This window comes from Petaurus breviceps, unplaced genomic scaffold (assembly GCF_028583685.1).
Source record: "Petaurus breviceps papuanus isolate PSGF00001 unplaced genomic scaffold, PetGlider_PUasm1.0 90849, whole genome shotgun sequence".
NCBI lineage: Eukaryota > Metazoa > Chordata > Mammalia > Diprotodontia > Petauridae > Petaurus > Petaurus breviceps.
The window spans coordinates 22,613,363-22,632,228 of NW_027187361.1; positions in this window are offsets into that span (position 1 = coordinate 22,613,363).

The window sequence follows — 18,866 nt, forward strand, 5'->3', positions numbered from 1 at the left end:
ATAATGACTACTCAAAGGCAAAAAGAAATATTATTTCATGGTATGTTATCTTTGGTCATCACGTATTACAGCACTAATGATATATTTACAAAAAGACCGCCAGGAAAATAATTGTAGCTTATGCATCAAGATGTATTATTGAGGAGGAAGGAGGAGGAAAATCTCACAATGAGCCTGCTGAGATCTTCCAAAGTGAATCAATATACAGGCTGACATTTGGTTTCTTCAATACAGAAGTGGAAAGGCTGAGGATGATGAGAAATGTATGTATGGTTCAGGGTAGAGGAATGAAAGAGTCCATTATTACTATTATATCACATTATCTATTACAAATACTTCACTTTGTGAAAAGAATTAGTAGGTGTTAGGTGGTTTAGAGGACAGAGTACAGAGTCTGAAGTCAGGAAGACGTATCATCCTGAGTTCAAATCCAGCCTCAGATCTTTACTAGCTGTGTGACCCTGGATGAGTCACTTAACTTTGTTTGCCTCAGTTTCCCCATCTGTAAAATGAGCTGGAAAATGGCAAACCACTCTAGTATCTTTGCCAAGAAAATCCCAAATGGATTTACAAACAGCTGGACACGACCAAAATGACTGAACAATAATAACAAAGTATGGCAAGCATCAAATATTAAAGACCAAAATAGAATATATTTTCACAGGAAAAAAAAGGACTTGTTTTTATTTTTATTTTTGGAGGGGGGAAATCAAGGCAATTTGGGGTTAAGTGACTTGCCCAAGGTCACACAGTTAGTAAGAAGTGTCAAGTGTTTGAGGCCAGATTTGAACTCAGGTCCTCCTGACTCCAGAGCCAATGTTCTATTTACTGCACCAATTGGCTGTCCCTAAGACTTGTTTTTAAAGTGGAAAGTATGCCTATCAGGTCAAAACTATTTTCATAATAATGCTAAGAATAAATATTAATAAACATAACCCACATAAGACATTTTGGGGGGACCTAAACAGTTTTTTAGAGTGTGAAAGGGTCCTGAATGCAAAATGCTGGTCTGTACCAGGGATTGGCAAACTACATCCCAGGGACCAAATCTAAACTGCCTGTTTTGTACAGTGCACACTAGGAGAATGAAGAACATAACACTTAGATTGCATGCTGTGCAAAAAAGGGCAACAGTCCAGATTTGACCAGCAGGCCATAGTTTGCCAACCCCTAATTTTGACTCTTAGCTTGTCATAATTCAATTCAGAACCAGTAAAAAACAGGAAAGTAATGACGAAAAAAGACATGATATGCACTTGAAACAACTTAATCCTGAAATATTTAAACAAGTAATTTAAAATTTAAAATGGGGAATGGAAAGCTAAAGGCACTAACTCTAAGAATTTTACTTAAAAATTTAACCTGTATAAATTAACTGTCACGATAAGAAGATCAAAACATCCCAGAAAGTGTGTTAGTCAGCAAACATGTGATTTACTTGCCAAATGGAGAGAGAGAACTGCCAAAGACAGACCATGTTAGAATGTTTGTAAAATCTTACCAAGAAAGACAACGGACAATTAGGAACGGTATTATCTCACAAAGCAGAGGAAAACTGTGGAAGGCAAAAACAGGTTTTAAAAAGTAGGTACAATATCCAAAGAAGCAAAGCCATCTCAAGGACATTTAAGGATGAAAATGTAAGGTGAATTGTAAACAGAAGAAAAATGGAAAAGATGTGCCAAAATTGTAACAACTGGTTTTCTTATCTAGGCCAATGCATCCACTATACCAAGACCCTAACACTGCAGCCCCAGATGTGCTTCTATAGAGGAGGTTAAAAAATGGCAGTGAATAGAGCACTGGCCTTGGAGTCAGGAGGACTTGAGTTCATATCTGGCCTCAGACATTTAACACTTATTAGCCGAGTGACCTTGGGCAAGTCACTTAACCCCAATTGCCCAGCCTTCCCTGCCTCCAAAAAAAAGGCAATAAATGGCAATGAAGAGACAGAGAAAGAAGAGCAGCCAGAATAGTTTGAGTGTATATAAAGAAATATGTGCTGGAGAGAGGACCGGAACATCAGGTCAGGAACTGCCACGATGTGAAAGTGAATTGGATTTAAGTGAGGAAGGGCTGTGCAAAGTCACCAGCCTCACTTTCTCCTCCAGAGCCAACTGAGTCCAGTGTCAGATATGAATCAGGGATGACCCAGGATGCAGTGGGGGACTGCTGGAGATAACACGTTTGTGAAAGCATTCAAAAACCACCATCTAAGGTGTCTGAAGAAGGGTAAGATCAGAAAGACAAAGGGAGAAAAAAAATCAGACCTCCTTATTAATTAATAAAGAAAAAAGTGACAAGGAATCCTTGCATGAATAAATATCAGCCTACACAATTATCCTTCCATTTGCTCAAAATCTTATGAGAATTAACTGTATATACCCTGAGGGTGTTATTAGGGAATAAGCAAGAACCAACGAACAGCAACAACAAAGGCTTCTGCAACTGATGTTTAGTAATGAACCACATATTTATTGTGCTTATTGTTTGGTGATTACAAAAGATTATTTGATTAGATTGAACAAAACATTACTTCAGTGGCTTTTTGGACACAATGCCTCTCTTTACATCCATATTATCAAAATTGATTAAGATTCCTTGGAACATAGAACAACTTGGGCTCAACTAATCAACTTTGTGAATGCAATAAGGAGGAGGTGTGACAAGAAGGCAGTTAGTCTAAAAAAAAAGATCTGGGGGTCTCAGTGAACTACAAGGTCAATGTAAGTCAACACTGTGACCTGACTACAGAAGAGCTCATGCTGTCTTATGCTGCTGAGAGAGGCAAAGCAGCCAGAAATCAGAAGATACTATCAGTGTCCATCACTCTAGTCAGAACACCCTGAGATACTGAGTTAACTTCTGGGTACTGCATTTAAGTCAAGACATTGATAAACTCAGGAGAATCCAGAGAAGAGTAATCAGAATGTTAGATGACTGAATATTTTGCCACATACATATAACACTCCCTCTTAGGGACTCCCCTCCCCAATTTGCAATGCACTCATGGGCTGAGTCCCCAGAGGGTGGCTGCTCCCTCGGGTTCCTGGGGCAATCCTGTGGTCCTGAAGCCTTGGTGGGTCTAAGATGGCATATTAAGAGTAGTCAGTGCACAACACCCTCCCCTGCCAAACCAGGGGATCATTCTCCCACAAATGAGAAAGAATCCATGTAAAAAGTGGGCTCAAGCACAGAGTACAAATGAGTTCTTACCACAGGTGATCCTACAGCACAAGCTACTCACAGCTCCTGGTATTGTGGGGTCTCAAAGTACTTTCTTCTTACTAAAATTCTGAGGCTGGATTCTGTTCAAAAAGACCTTCAACACTTACTAGCTGTGTGACCCAGGGTAGATCACTTAACCTCTGCCTGCTTGTTTCCTCTTCTATCAAGTGGGGACAAAAATAGCGCATGGCTCCCAGGGTTGTTGTGAAGATGGGATGATAGAATATTTATTTGTAAAGTGCTTAGCACAATTCTTGGTACATAATAGGTGCTTAATAAATGCTGGTTTCCTCCCTCCCTCCCTCCCTCCCTTCCTTCCTTCCTTCCTTCCTTCCTTCCTTCCTTCCTTCCTTCCTTCCTTCCTTCCTTCCTTCCTTCCCTTCTTCCTCTCTTTCCTTCCTTCTTATTTCTTCTTTCCTTTCTTCCTTTTTCCTTCCTTCCTTCCTGTTCTCCACAACATGACTTACAATCATTTTACTTGAAGTTGCTCTCTCCTTCTTTCCCTCCCTCCCTCCCTCCATCCCTTCCTTCCTTCCTTCCTTCCTTCCCTTCTTCCTCTCTTTCCTTCCTTCTTTTTTCTTCTTTCCTTTCTTCCTTTTTTCCTTCCTTCCTCCCTGTTCTCCACAACATGACTTACAAGCATTTTACTTGAAGCTGCTCTTTCTTTCTTTCCCTCCCTCCCTCCTTCCCTCTCTCCCTCCAGCTGACTGGTTTTTTTGTATCTATGTCTTTAGTGTCTGTTTCTTGCTGCGTTCCAAACTGCAGAAATGCAGCATTTCTTACTAGTCCAGTAGGTCTTCTTCAAAGCTTTATGGTCAATGGTCCAACAATGGTCAGTAGGTATGGGGGAGGAGAGAAAATCCCTTCTTTCCACCCCACTCCACCCCATCCACTTTATTCCACAATCTCTCTGGGCATTGAATGCCTTGAGCTCTTTCAAGGTTTGTCTATTTAAAGTCCTCAGAGGTAAGGCTAATTTGCTTTTTCAGATAATCTAGCTGCCTTCTTGACTAGTCAGGGCTTCAAACCTCATAAAGAGAACAAGGTATAAGTACATCTTAAAATTATTGATATCTTTTTTTTTGCAGGCAGGGGAATTATGGTTAAGTGACTTGCTCGAGGTCAAGCAGCTAGTAAGTGTTAAGTGTCTGAGACCGGATTTGAACTCAGCTCCTCCTGACTCCAGGGCCAGTGCTCTATTCACTGTGCCACCTAGCCACCTCTTATTAATATCTTATTGATATTTTAGGATTACATTCTAGGTCCCCTGTGACTATATCAACCAAGATGGTGAGGTTTCCCTCTCTTACACTTGTAGGACCCGGCGATGTTTACTCTAGAAAGGAGAAAACTTTGGCAGGACACAAGGGTTTGTCATAGGGAAGAGGGATTTCATTTATTTTGTTTGGACAAAATCTGCAAGTAGATCTTGCACATCTGGGAACAGTGCATTCCCCCTCACTAGAGGTCTTGAAGAAAAGGTTGCATGACCACTTGTCAGTTATGTTGGAGAAAGATTTATTTTTCGATCTGGGTTGGACTAAATTGCTGCCAAATTCCCTTCTAATGTGGAAATCCGTTAATTCTATGATTCTGCTCTTTCCTGCCTTCCCGAAACCATTTCCTCACCACCTCTAATTCTCTTCATTAGGGAGCAGAGACAAACAGTGTATTCTGACCTCAGTGAATGAACAGAACTCCCTTGCTGTTCACACTCACTGGCTCTCAGATGATGAGATGTGTCTCTGCCTCCAGGCACTTTGCCCTGGGTAATGCCCTTCGATAAACTGACAATTATGTTTTACAATATTAAAACTGTTCTGAGCATATGTTACAAGGAGCACAGACACCGTTCCTACAAAGAGAACCTATCCATTTCATCCTATGAAGTACTTAAGGCTCCTGGCACACATTGTTTTTGTTCAGTTGTGTTCGACACTTTGTGTCCCCCCAGACACAGCACACCAATGCTGTCCATGGGTTTTTCTTGGCAAAGATACTGTTGTGACTTGCCATTTCCTTCTCTAGTGGATTAAGGCTAATAGAGGTTAAGTGACTTGCCTAGGGTCACATAGCTAGTAAATGTCTAAGATCAGATTTGATTTCAGGTCTTCCTAACTCCATGCCCATTGTGCCACCTAGCTGCTCTAAATATTTATCAGGCATGATAAGTGCCTGCATGTCAGGCACTGTGCTAAGAGCTCAGAATTTAAAAAGAGGCAAAAAGACAGTGTCTGCCCTCAACTATTACTACGAAGTGACGCATGAAGCAGGAAAGTGTATGCTTACTGATACTGTTATAAAAGCTATTTAATGTGGAGTCCAAGTGGATTATAAATGGTGAGGTCTTCTTGATATTTCTTGTTATTGATAACATTGTGACTATTCTTTCAAGCCCTAGAACATCTCACCATCTGCCAAATGATATCAATGATCAGTTTGAGTAAATTCAAACTGTTTTCAGTTTGACCTAGTGATCCACATGAGAAAAATCAAGTGGCTGAAGAATGTCTGTTGTTCAAACTGTGTTACACAGTTGTATGAACAGCACAATAGAGCCAGTCCTTCAATATCTGCCTGGACACTTGCAATGTTAAGGGAATTGAAGATCTTCCCTGCCCCTTAATAGACCCTTGTGACCTGCTTTGAGCTTGGACTGCTGTGTTTGATTGCTGCGATGGAACCTGAATCACCCAGAGCTTGGAGCCCATAATGGGAGGAGCTTGCCAAACAGGTAGAGCAGGAAGAGAGAATAAGGCAGATCAACTAGTGTGAGTGAGAGGGAGGAGCTTGTTTGTGGGGAGGCCTAGCAGAGGGAAGGCTTGGGGATGTTGGTGCTTCCTGGAATGGTGATGTGTATAAACTTCTTTGCTACCATAGTGGAACTGGCTTTCTGGTATCTGAATAAATATTTTGATTTTGTCTTTGAGGAAGAGAGTTATTTATATTTTGCAAATTTACTCTGCATATTCATAGCAGCTGCTGTGGGTATAGCCTTGGTGCTGTAACACTGAAGAAAGACAGTGAACTTAATGAAGAGGAGAGAGTAAGTGAGACTGTATTCAGGAAAATGAGGTGCTTCCAATAATCGCAAATACCTCCCTGAAAAAAAATAACAAGCAAATCCCCAACATTGGGGTGACGCTATGTGACTGTAAATAAACTGTAACAATTTCTGAAGGATCAATAACAATAACTGAAATTTATGCCAAATTTGTAAATTTCCATCCATCATTTCACGTGAGGTTCACAGCCCTGAGAGATAAGTGTCCATCTCATTTTACAGGTAAGGAAACCGAGGCTCACAAAGGTTACATGGTCTGCTTATAGTCATCCAGCTAGTGTCAGAAATAGGAGCAAATCCAGGTCTTGCTTGCTGTAACCCAATGCTCCTTTCACTATGCCGTGCTTCCCCCAAATCAGTGTTTTGAGCCCCTCAAAAAAGCAGTGGACAGATAAATCTTGGACAAGAAGAGGCTGTAGGGGATTGTTCAGATACTGAGCTGTGATCTCATGAGTTTGGATGTTCCTTGCAATGAGGAAGATTGCAATGGTGCTGATACTGTGGGATTCTTACCCACATACTCTGACAAGTTAACCCAAGGGGGTCCACCCAACATCCCTGAGGCCTTCCTCATTTTCTCCTGCTGTCACGATACCAGTGGCGTCATTCCCCAGTCTTGCCACATAACCAGTCCATCTTCTTTTTCTACTCTCTGCTTCCCTGATGTCATCATTTGCTTCTTTTCCTTTTTGAAGCAATTCATTGGTTATGTATTGCACCCACCACGTGCCTCTCTGTGTTCCTTATGTCAGTTTTTCAGACACTGCCACATCTTGCTGCCAAGATTGGATATTTGCAAAATGGTTTGCTCAATACCTGACACATAGGCTCTAATTCTGAGGTACTTCCCTCACCTTTCCTTTCCTACACAATTTAGTATTATGACACAATATGATAAACATTGATTAAGAGCCTACTGTGTGCCAGCCCTTGTACTAAGTGCTAGAGAAATAATTAAGAAAAAGAAATACAGGACTTGCCCTCAAGGAGCTTACAAATAAAAGAAGCTAAGAGGTAGAAGGAGGGGCTGCAAGAGGGACCCCAGCAAGTGGGGAGAGGTATGATGGAGCAGTTGGTATTGGATGGAGAGATGGCTGGGATTCTGAAACCTCCAGAAAGGGAAGAGCATTTTGCTTCATCCACCAGCCCTCCAATGAAAAGGGCAGAAGCAACTGAGGGTACTATTGAGATGTGAGTACTAAGGCTGGAGGAATCCCCATGATGATGCATTTCCTAGTGATAGCTTACCATGGGAGAGGTGTGATGCTGATCATATTGGAGATGAAATAACACAGGGTATCTTCCTTTCCCATACAATGCAAGATTACCAATAACAAAATTGCATGTCAGAGGTGGAGTAAAAAGTGGAAAAACTGGGACACGAATGCATTGTTGGTAGAATTATGAACTGCTGCAACCATTTTGGAGAACAATCTGGAATTAGGCCCAAAGAGTTACTAAACTACCTATACTCTTTGACCCAGAAATACATGACTATTTCTAAAGATGAATAGGAAAAAAGGAAATGAACCTCTCTGTTCAAAAATATTTATAGCAGTTTGCTTTGTGGTAGCAAAGAATTGGAAATTGTGGGGATACCTATCAATTGTGAAATGGCTGAATAAGTTGTGGTATGTGATTATGATGGAATATTACTGATATATAAGAAATGGTGAGGTTAATGATCTTAGAAAAACATGGCTAGATTTACACAAAATAAGGAAGAACAAAATGAGCAGAATCAAGATAACATTGTACAGAAATATTGTTTTAAGAACAACTTTGAGTGACTAAGTCATTTTGACCATGATAAACACCCAAATGAACTACAAAGGAGCTATGAAGGAAGATGTTATCTGCATCCAGAGAAAGGACTGATAGAAGTATGTATGAAATGATTACACACACACACACACACACACACACACACATACACATTTGTGTCTAATGTAGCCTTCCCTGGGGGGGGGGAGTGAAAAAAGGAGAAAAAAAGAAATTTACATTATAACTGTCTTATGTAGTTACCAAGCTGGACACAACAGATTTGCAGTTTCATGTACAATCATCTGTTATTTATTCTACTATGTTATGGAAGTATTTGTTTTATTTCATAAATTACAAAGAAAATAAATAAAAAATGTTAAATGTCATCAAAGAGATGTCTGGTCAGAAAAGGAGACAGGTCAGTCATGAAGTAAGAGTAAGAAATAATGCCCAATGTTGAAGAACATAGGTGAAAGCTTGAACCATGTTTAGTGGGCCTACTCTGAGGAGGATTTATAGGAGAACATGGACAAAAGTCGTAGTGGATGAAAATCACAGAATTCCAGAATTTTAGAATCCAGAGAAATAGCAGCATGGATCTGCACTAAAGGAGAGAGTACCCACATTGATGAGTTCCCAGATGACATTTACTAGCTATGTGTCTCTGGGTAAGTCACTTAATCTCTACTGACCCTCAACTATTATTTTTTTCTAAACTATTATGAAAATAATAATAGCACCTACATCCCAGGGTTGTTGTAAGGATCAGACAAAATAATATCTGAAAAGTCTTAGCACAATGCCTGGCACATAATAGGCATTTAATAAATGCTTGCTCAGGGGCAGCTGAGTGTCATAGTGGGTAGAGTGCTGGCCTTGGAGTCAGGAAGAGCTGAGTTCAAATCTGGTCTCAGAAACTTATGAGCTATGTGACATTGGGCAAGTCACTGAATCCTGTTTGCCTCAGTTTCACCATCTGCAAATGAACTGGAGATGGAAATGGAAAACCACTCCAGTGTCTTTACCAAGAAAATTCCCAAAAAAATGGGGTCATGAAGAGTTGAATCTGACTGAAACAACTCAACAAAAGAGTCTTGTTTCCCCTTTCTTCCTTTACATCAAAGTAGTCAAAGAGTCAGGAGTAAAATAAAGATCAACAAAGGGATAAACCTGGTGCTTGAAGTGGATAGGATGGTGATGATGATGATGATAATTTTTTGCTTTTTGGAGGGGGAGGAAGGGCAGTTGAGGTGAAGTGACTTGCCCAAAGTCACACGGCTAGTAAGTGTTAAGTATCTGAGGCCAGATTTGAACTTAGGTCCTCCTGACTCCAGGGCTGGTGCTCTACTCACTGCATCACCTGGCCCCCCTGCTGGTGATGATTATGATAGAAAACAATGAGAAGTCAGAATTATTAACGATTTTGCTGTTGTTCTCTGTATTAAGGAGAATGGTTATTGTCATGGTAAGGTGAAGGTGAGGCCCAGAATGCAGCCTGTGAGTAAGACGCAAAGCTTGGCAGCGCAGCAGCACTTTCATCTGAGTAGAACTAATGGTCTCATGCAGGATGGGGAATCTTCAGTACTGTTCTCATGAACACCAAATGCTAACCAAGTGAACTAAGCATTTGGGCCACTGCATCTGCATTCCTCTGGCACAATATCTTTATTGGATCCAAGTAAGGAAAGAGCAAGCTATTAACTGTGTGGCTAGTGTCATAGAATTCAGGAGTGAAGAAAGAAGGTGAGCAAATTTTATAAGATGAAAAGCTCAGCTAAAATGACAAGGATTGTGCTGCATTGGAATTGGTAAGGGTTCATGTTTGGGCATTTTAGGGAAATTTTTAGGGAAAAGCTCAGTGTTTGATTGTGGTCTTTGCCCACAGTCACTTTCCCATCCCCACCCCATCCACAAAGAGAATTGTGGACAATTTGGTGCTGCTGATGTAGAGCTGCATTTCCTTCTAATTGTTTATTACTTCTATAGCATGGTGACCACCCGAGACTGGTCACCATAGCAATCCCACAACTAAATGGAAGATGGAATTTCCGCATCAAGTTTTGAATGAGGATAGAAGGTACATTATGACCAGTTGCTCCTAATTCTGTGGGCACATCAGTGCCATTGCCAAACTTGAATATGAATTGTTTCTGAGATACTTTGCAGAATTTTCAAAGGAGGAACGATTCCATATTAGCACCTAATTTAGTATTGAAAGGTAACACAGAAAAGAAAGAAATTGCTCAGAATATTAGCAGTCTGCAAACACTAGCCTGATCATAAGTGTATGCCCACTTGCACTTGATATGTCTTTCTTATTTCCTCCAATTAACCAATGAACTTTCTTTCAAGATATTGGGAGATATCCTGATTTCCAGAGCTAAGACACAGCAAGCAAAGCAAGCCCTGAGCTTGGAATAACAACAATCCTTTGAGTTCACCCTCTGGATGATTTCAGTCACAGAAAAGTTCCATAATTGTTTCATTTAATTATTATATTACTTTGACCAACACCAGGTATTCTCTGAGCTGTGTCCATGTTCCAGCCATGAAGCCCTGCTGTGAATCAGACTAGTCTCCTTGCTGTTGTCCCTCCTTGTCAGGGCTCAGCTCACTTTGTTGCCATTGGTATAAGTATGAGGTCTCCCCACACTAAAGTGGGTCCCCCCACTAGGGACAGGGCCCTGGAACACGTGTCTAGATCCCCTCCTCACTTGCAAGCCATTTCCCTCATTCTGAAATTAAACTTCTGCTTGATTCCTGCCCTTTCTCAAGCCTGTATTGTTTGGCTCCAGCCATCCACACGTTAGAGGGTGGTTCAGTCTAGTCGACATTTCTATTAATTCAAGCTAATTAAAAAAATTTAAAAATTGAAATTGAAATTTTTTTAAAGTCTTCTCTGATCAGAAACAGAATATTTTGCTTGTATTTATTGGCCACCCTGTGAATGAAAATGTGTTCTTGTCCACAGAGGATGTTAGTGCACTGATACATGATCAGAGGTGCTCCATTGGAACAGATCTGCTGTGGGGTTTGGGCTACTGGAAAGAATTAAAGTGACTAGTAGGTAGGTAGGTAGTGGCAGTATTGGGTTCAGAACCAAGGTCTTCTAATTTCTAGTACAAAGCCCTTTCTGCTATACCATGTTGCTTGTAAAGAATGATTTGAGGTTACATTTTTATCAAAGTAAGTGTAGGGATTAATTGGGGGCTACTGTTGGAGTGTAGGATAATTGGGCATTATGAGTAGAGGGAAACGATGGGAATTACTTTACCTAATTCCCTCTAGGCCAAAGAAGTGAGGATTTGGCAGGTGGGGGATTTGGCTGCTTTTTATTCCTCTTCCAACAAATCCCCCACCAAATCTCAGAGAAATATTCTGGGAGGAACTAACTTTTAAAAGATAACCAGAAAACCAAAGAACATTGAGGCCCTAAGTCAAAGCAAGAGTTAATTCAAAATTTATAAGCACAAGGAACATAACATACTTCTCAGTGTGCTGGGGGAAGAAATCTAAGACTGATAAAGGTCTGGGCATATAAAATACTAGTGGAGGAACAGACAAAGAGGGAAGACTGCCTGGGGGAAATGGCTTAGCTGCTTCAGGGGCCAGTGGGGACTTAGCATCAGGGCTTGACCTCGGTGGTAGAGCAGCTAAGAACCAAAGAAGATCCAGATACTCTATCTTGTAAAGCACTTTTTATAGGATCAGACCCCCATTAATTGTGTGATCCAGTGCCAAATACCAGCTCACAGGACTCCAGCATAACAACATGGTTCCCTTAAGATTCCAGAAAAGCAGAGAAAACCTAGGGAGTTTTTACTTTGCCATTAAAAACTCTGGCAGCCCCTCAAATAACTATTGGTTTATATAGTACTTTACATTTTGAAATGATTTTTCTTTATAATACCATGGCCTAGGGAGAGAAGATTCAACTCCTGATCATCAAGAAGGAAACTGAGGCACAAATCGGTTAAATGCAACGTCAGGGTCATAAAATCAGTACATGGCACAGCTAGTTCTTGAACTCAGCTCTATGTTATTCAAGCCCAGGCCCCAGATTACACAATGCAGCTTCGGCAAACGAATTGAGTTCCCTTCCATTTCTCCTTCTAGGATTACTCCCGCCAGAGCTCGGTGAGTCATTCTCTTCCTCTCCTCTCCACCCCCCACCCCCAGCCCATTCTCGCAGAAACTTCAGCTACAACTTCTCACGCGTGAGCAGCGAGGACTTAAGGAGTTTTGTCAAGTTTCCTACCTGTGTCGGTGCAGGCAAGGGGAAAATTACGCATTTCCCCGAAACGGGATGGATGAGGAATCAAGGAGAGGGGGAAAGGGAGGAGGCGTAAAGAGCCAGGCTCTCCACTTTCATCCCGTCTACATCTACAGGTTGGGGGATGCAGTTTCTGTGCAGCAGCAGTCAGTAGGATCGTTGATGTCGAATCCTGAGAGATGCCGCCTTGGAGAGGAAGGGGGAGTGGGGGGTGGGGGGGGGAAGGGGACAGAGTAAAGGACTGGGAGGTAGCGGGAGTGGGAAGAAAGGTAAACAATAGAGTGGGAATTTAATCCACTCCTCATTAGGGCAATCCTGCCATCTTTTCACGCTGTGTCTGGAGGCTGTCTCAGTAGCAGACTGAGTTGCTGTGGTCCCATCACAACATCTGCCCACCCAGTTCTGGGGTAAGATTCAGGGGGTAGGAGAAGACAGATCATGTTCCCAGTGCTCTTAGCCCAAGTCCTGAGACTTGGTCCAGGAAAGGTGGAGATCAGATCAGGAACCTTGCCTCTGAATCCCTCTCCTCTACCCAGCTGCGGCTCATGCCCCTCTCGGACTGCCACCCCCTTTCAGCACCGTGGGTGGAGAACAGCTCCTAAAAGAAAAGCTGGCCTGGCTTTCTCCTTAACCCCTTCCCAGACTCTCTAAAACCCTTCCCTATCCTTGCACTGCGCCCTTAGTTCCTCCTTCCCTCCCTTCCTCACAGCCTCTGTATCGGGCAATCTCATTTTCAATCCTTTAATCCAGTTCGGGACTGGAGTTTGCTTCCCTAGTGCATCCTCAGGTAGTCCCATCTTTTGAAAACGCTTCCTTGTCTGGAGCGATCGCTTCTCCTTACCCCTTGAAGAGTTGCTGCTCTCCCACTCTTCACGCCTGGTCCTCTCACTCTAGGGTCTGGATTGCAGAGAAGGACGCTAGCTTTCTTGTTCTTCCAAGACGCGTCCTGGGTACGTTTCCTTCCGTTGCTGTAGAGCGAGCCTTTTCCCTAGCTCTCATTCTTGTAAAAGGTGAGGATCCTCATACTTTTTGGTAGCAATCATTTGGAAAGATAGAGACACTGTTTTCATGCCACTATCACTTCCAAAGAATAATGGGGGGTTGGGGTGGGGAAGAGGAGAAATAAGAGAGAACAGGAGGTATATCTTAACTCTGGATTTCCTGGGAACTCTGTCAGGATCTTGGCATTTGTTCCATGACCATTTTTCTCTTTTTTCCCCAGGAACATTTTGTATTGTCAGGTTAGGAATCTCAAAGCCTGTGTGATATGTTGTTTCCTCCTTAAAACAAAACAAAAGATTTTTTTTCTTTTCTTTTCAGGAAATTAGTCATATACTAACTTGTATAGTTGAAGAGTCAACATGGTGTAGTAAAAAGAACCTTGGAATGGGGTTAGGAGACCAGTTCTACACCAGCAAATCTCTTGACTCTGACCACAGTTTCCTAATCTGTAAAATGGGATGATAATTCCATAAAACAAGGATAATGGCATATGCATTTCCCACTTCATAGGGCTGTTCTGAGGAAAGGCTTTGTAAACCTTAAAGTATCATAATTATTCTCTTTATGTATTTTCTTGTATCCTACTAAGACAATTTGTAATTCCAGAATCAATGGATTAAATGTAAAGTGCTAAATCCTACTAATTCGATTTTAATTCTTTTTTGAGTGTTGGAATAATTTAAACTCCTTCTGGAAGAAACTGCTTTTTAATATCATCACTCTTGGATGAACTCATTTATATCTGTATTCTTGCTCTCCTGAAACTTGTATTTCTTGGGGCCCTTATAAAATTCTAATTCGTGTATTACTTTTGAGGGGGGGAGTGGCATTTTGCCTTTTTTTCTGGCTCAGTGTTTAAAAAAATCTAGACTCTAGGAGATAAATCCTTTTTCTAATAGTAATGATTCACATGTATGTAGGCTTTAAGGTTACATAGTACTCTTGATGACATTATCTTATTTAATCTTAATAAGAGGTAGGGCATGAACAATTTTCCTTTAGGAAATTGGAGCTGAGAGAGGTTAAGTGATTTGACCAAAGACACAGAGCTAGCCATCGAGTGGCAAATTAAAATCCAGGTCATCTGACCCCCAAGTCTAATGTTCTTTCTACCATACTGCTCTCTTGCTCCTCCTTGTCAAGTAAAAAGGAAAATAGAATTCTAAGATAAAGAAATAAGCCTATGGTTGCCCAACAACAACCAAAACAGCATCAACTGGTTAGATAACAAACTTATGAAGCATCAACTATGTGCTTACCAATATGCTAAGAGCCGTGTAGGATAAAATAACTATAAGACACGATCACTGTCCTCAGGAATTTTACAGTCTCATTGGGGAGAGAAATCTAAGAAAGGAAATAATGATAGATTAGTTAAGTTCTAAGTTGTTTGGTGTTAGTTGGACTCTGGAAGACCTTGGTTCAAATTTTCTGTTTCTGACACATACTAGTTATGTCCATGGGCAAAAAACTCAAACTTCATTCCTCTGGAAAATTTATAGTCTTAGAGAATTCTATAAATAATAAATTTATTTTGTTATTATTAAATATAAACAAATAAATAATAGACAAATTGCCAAACTGCACCAGTGGTGAGACTTTCCATACCAAGAGTCTCTAATTTTGATAAAGCCATAGGTCCAAGACCAAATAAACAATTTGTGCTAACAATGAATATTAGTGTCAAAGCACCTTATGGCACAGACAATATGGATTTTTTTTAATAGAGAGATTAGTATACAAGGGACCATGAAGCCAGACAAGGTTTCCTGGAATAGTTGAGCTGGCAAACTGAGTTAGGCCTTGAAATAGTGGGAAAGAGGAAGAGACTTCTAATCAATCATTTAACAAGCATTTATTAAGGGATGACTGCGTGCTAGGCTCTAGGCTAGATCCCAGAGGTACAAAGAAAGCAGTGAGACAGTTGGAGGAAACAGAATATAAATATATAGGTTTATGCCAAATAGATACAAAATAGAAGCTAATTTTGGGAGGAGCACACCAGGCTGTGGCAGAAAGTGGGATCTGAGCTAAGTCTTGAAGGAAGCCATAGAAGCTAGGTGTTGGAAGTGAAGAAAGACAGAATTCCAAGCATGGTGGACAGCGAGAGTCTAAAAATGAAGGGTTATGTATGAGGAAAAAGAAATACACTGGGGAGTAAGTGGTGAGGAGAAGGGAAAGGTCAGAGGGAGTCAGACTGCAAAGGGTTTCAAATGCCAAACATAATTTTATATTTAATTCTGGAGGTAATAAATAGTCACTGGATTTTTTTTCAGGAGTGGGGAAGGACTTAAAGTGGGTAGGCTGATTAGAAGGCAACTGAAATAATAGAGCATGTGAGAAGTGATAAGAACCTGTTTCCAGGTGACAGATGTAGGAATGGAAAGAAGGGGACCTATAAAAGAGACACTGTAACCATTAAGAACCCAATCAGATTTGAGAGCAGATAGGGTGAGTATGAATAAGGAATTGAGAATGACGTTAAAGTTTCAATTATAGGAACTGCAAAGATGGTGGTGCCCCTAATAATAATAGGAAGGTAGAAAGAAAGAAAAAGTTAATGATAATGATGTTTTGGACACATTGAGTTTCAGATGTCTAGGGGATATAAAATTAGAGATGTCCAAAAGGCTGCTGGTGATGAGAGACTGAAGGTCAGGAGAGAGACTAGGGCTGGATACCTATGTCTTGTGCTTAAAGATGGTTAAAGCCATGGGAACTGATGAAAACAGTACAGAGGGAAAAGAAAAGAAAAGAAGGACCCCTATGGTCATTGGTTATGATCTGCATAAAGATTCAGCAAAATGAAGGCTGAGAAGGAACAGTCAGGCAAGAAGGAGGAGAAGCAGGAGAGACCCACAGACACCTAGAGAGGAGAATTGACCTAGGCGAAGAGGGTGATCAGCAGGAGCGAAATCTGCAAAAAGATCAAAGCTACATGAGAACTGATGAAAATGGCAAATTGAGGGGAAAGGGTTAGATTTGGCAATTAAGAACAGCTTCAGTTGAATAATGAAATCGGAAGCCAACTCCTGGAGGGTCTAGAATCAAATGAGAGGAGAGGAAGTGGAGATAGCCCATCTAAGGCTTTCCCAAAGTGTTTCGAGGAGACAGAGCTAGGTTAACATATAGGGGATATGAGAAAGGAAAGAGTCAGAGACTGCTCCAGACTCTTCTAGCCCCGGAGACCGGAAGAAGCAGAATCACAACCATAAAAATCGAGGATTTGCAGGAAGCAGCAGCGAGGGCAGAGGCTTATCATTAGTTGGTCCTCTGGGTAAACACGAAATGGTGTTCACTTAATTAAGAAAAGCACAAATCTCACATTTATGGAAATGTATTCGATTATACATGTACATATGAAGGATTTCCAGAGAATTTATGATGTGACCTCAGTCTTGCTTTCCTATTGGCTCCGTTTCTTACTTTCAGAAATATTTCATTATTCCTAATCTAAATCCTTCATGTTGCAATTTGCTGCTGCTCCCTCTCATCTGCTCTCAGCAGAGACTCAACTGGTCACCATCCTCCATGGATGGATTTGAAGGCTATGTGAGTGTCACAAATCCAGATATTGGAGGAAGTCACTCATTAACGTGGAATGCTTGAAGGGTTACTAAATACATGCAGAATACCCTGAGTGAGGACAGTGCGGGGGGAGACAGCAGAGTGAGATTGGGTTCTGGGAATCTGGGGGATCAGGAAAGCTTGTTCAGTCAAGGACAGAAAGATAGGGCAGGTGCCTCAGAGAGGAAACCAGAGAGACCAAAGGGCTTGTGCTACTGAGTGTCGTGACTGGAAAATGCTGGTGACGCCTGTATATGCTAACTTCTATTGCCAGAAATTTGGGGAATAAGTTAACAGGCCCAGCTAGAGCAGTGTTGGACTCTGAATTTAAATTATACTAAACTGATCATTCTATTGTAAACCTTGTGTCAGTGGCTTCCTCTGAACATGAAAGGCCAAGGGCATTTAAGTGACTCACCTGTCTTCACCCAGGCGCCCTCCACTCCCAGTAGATGGTTCATTTCACATCCATTGTCTTGCTCCAGCGAACCGCATGGGTCCTTGGCTTCCTGCTCTTAGGCTTTCCTTCAGGAAATGGTACTAGTTACCTCTTCTCCAGACACAAGTTCAATGATCATGTTCAGAGCCTCACCTGACAATGCCACACCTCTGCTATCTATGGGACATTGAGTGGTTATGGCTTATTTAAATTTCAGTGTGTTGCCCTTGCGTCCTCAAACCCCACTCAAGGGGTCTCTTCAGGTGGCCGCTAGAACACAGCTCCACTTTGGGTCACCCCAACGAGTCTTTGCTTTCCATAGGTATTTGCTTTCACCCTCTCTCAGTCTCTAGACTCTGGTATCCTGATGACATTCACACTTCCCTCTTGGGCTTTTGGGGCTCAGAGTATCACTCCCACTCTTTGCATGAGCTTCTTTCTTTCCTTTCCTCCAAAGCAGTTGGGCTTATGTGTGTTAGTGTTACCCTTGACTAATTCTCAGAGCTCTCCAAAAAGGGGAGAGCGCGGGAGCCAGGGAAGGGGCTGAGGAGTTCCTGGGAGCTTCTCCTTGGGCAGTGTGACCCCCTGCTACAAAAACGTAATGTTAGAGCCAGGAGGCTTCTCAGAGATCACCTAGTCCAAACACCTCTTTTTATATATGAGCAAGCAGAGACCCCAGTGACAGCATCCCACAGCAAGTTATGGCAATGCCATGACTGTCATCCTGAGGCCAGTCTTTGGTAATAATAAAAGCTCGCATTTAGTCTTTTAAATGTTGCATAACTTTTCCCACAAGTGTTGAATATGATAAATTACAATTCTAGAGGAAGGATGATCAAACATGCCACGCACTTGACAGAAGGGGGAAGGACTCAAGAATCAGAATAAGAGGCATTCTTGAAAATAACCATAGAGAGAATTTGTTTCGCTTGAGTGTGTGTATTTGTTACAAAGGCTTTGTTTTTCTTTTTCTTTTTTTTCAATGGGTACGAGAGGAGAGAGGAATAGAGTAGGTAAGAGAAACAAAAGAGAATCGTGGAGGTGTCTTTTTTTTTAATGCTGAGAACGGAAGGAAGGGTCAGCTTTGGCAGCAATAGATGAGAATTATATGCTTAAAAAGAAAAGCGAGGTGTACCAACCAGAGAGAGCTCTGCATTTCCGTGTGCAGCGGCACTCCTTTTAAGTCCCACGGCGTATATGGAAATATTCGCTTTATTTGGTGTCTGTTAAGCTCAGAACCTTTAAATGTGGGAGAAAAGATAAGGGGCACATATATTATTGTCCATGTTTTACAGGTGAGGAAACTGAGGCTTGGGGAGGCGTGGTTAAGTTACATATCCACGGTTGCACAACATCAAAAACTTTCAAGACTCAAACCTCGGTCTTTGGACTCGAAGTCAAGTGCCCCATAATTATTGCATATTCCATGTTTTGCTGTGATAGCAAGGAATAAAGAGAAGAAAGAACGAGGAAAAGGCAAAAGATGACCAAAAGCTGTCCAAGGATGTGCCTGAGTGGTTGGTGGGGCA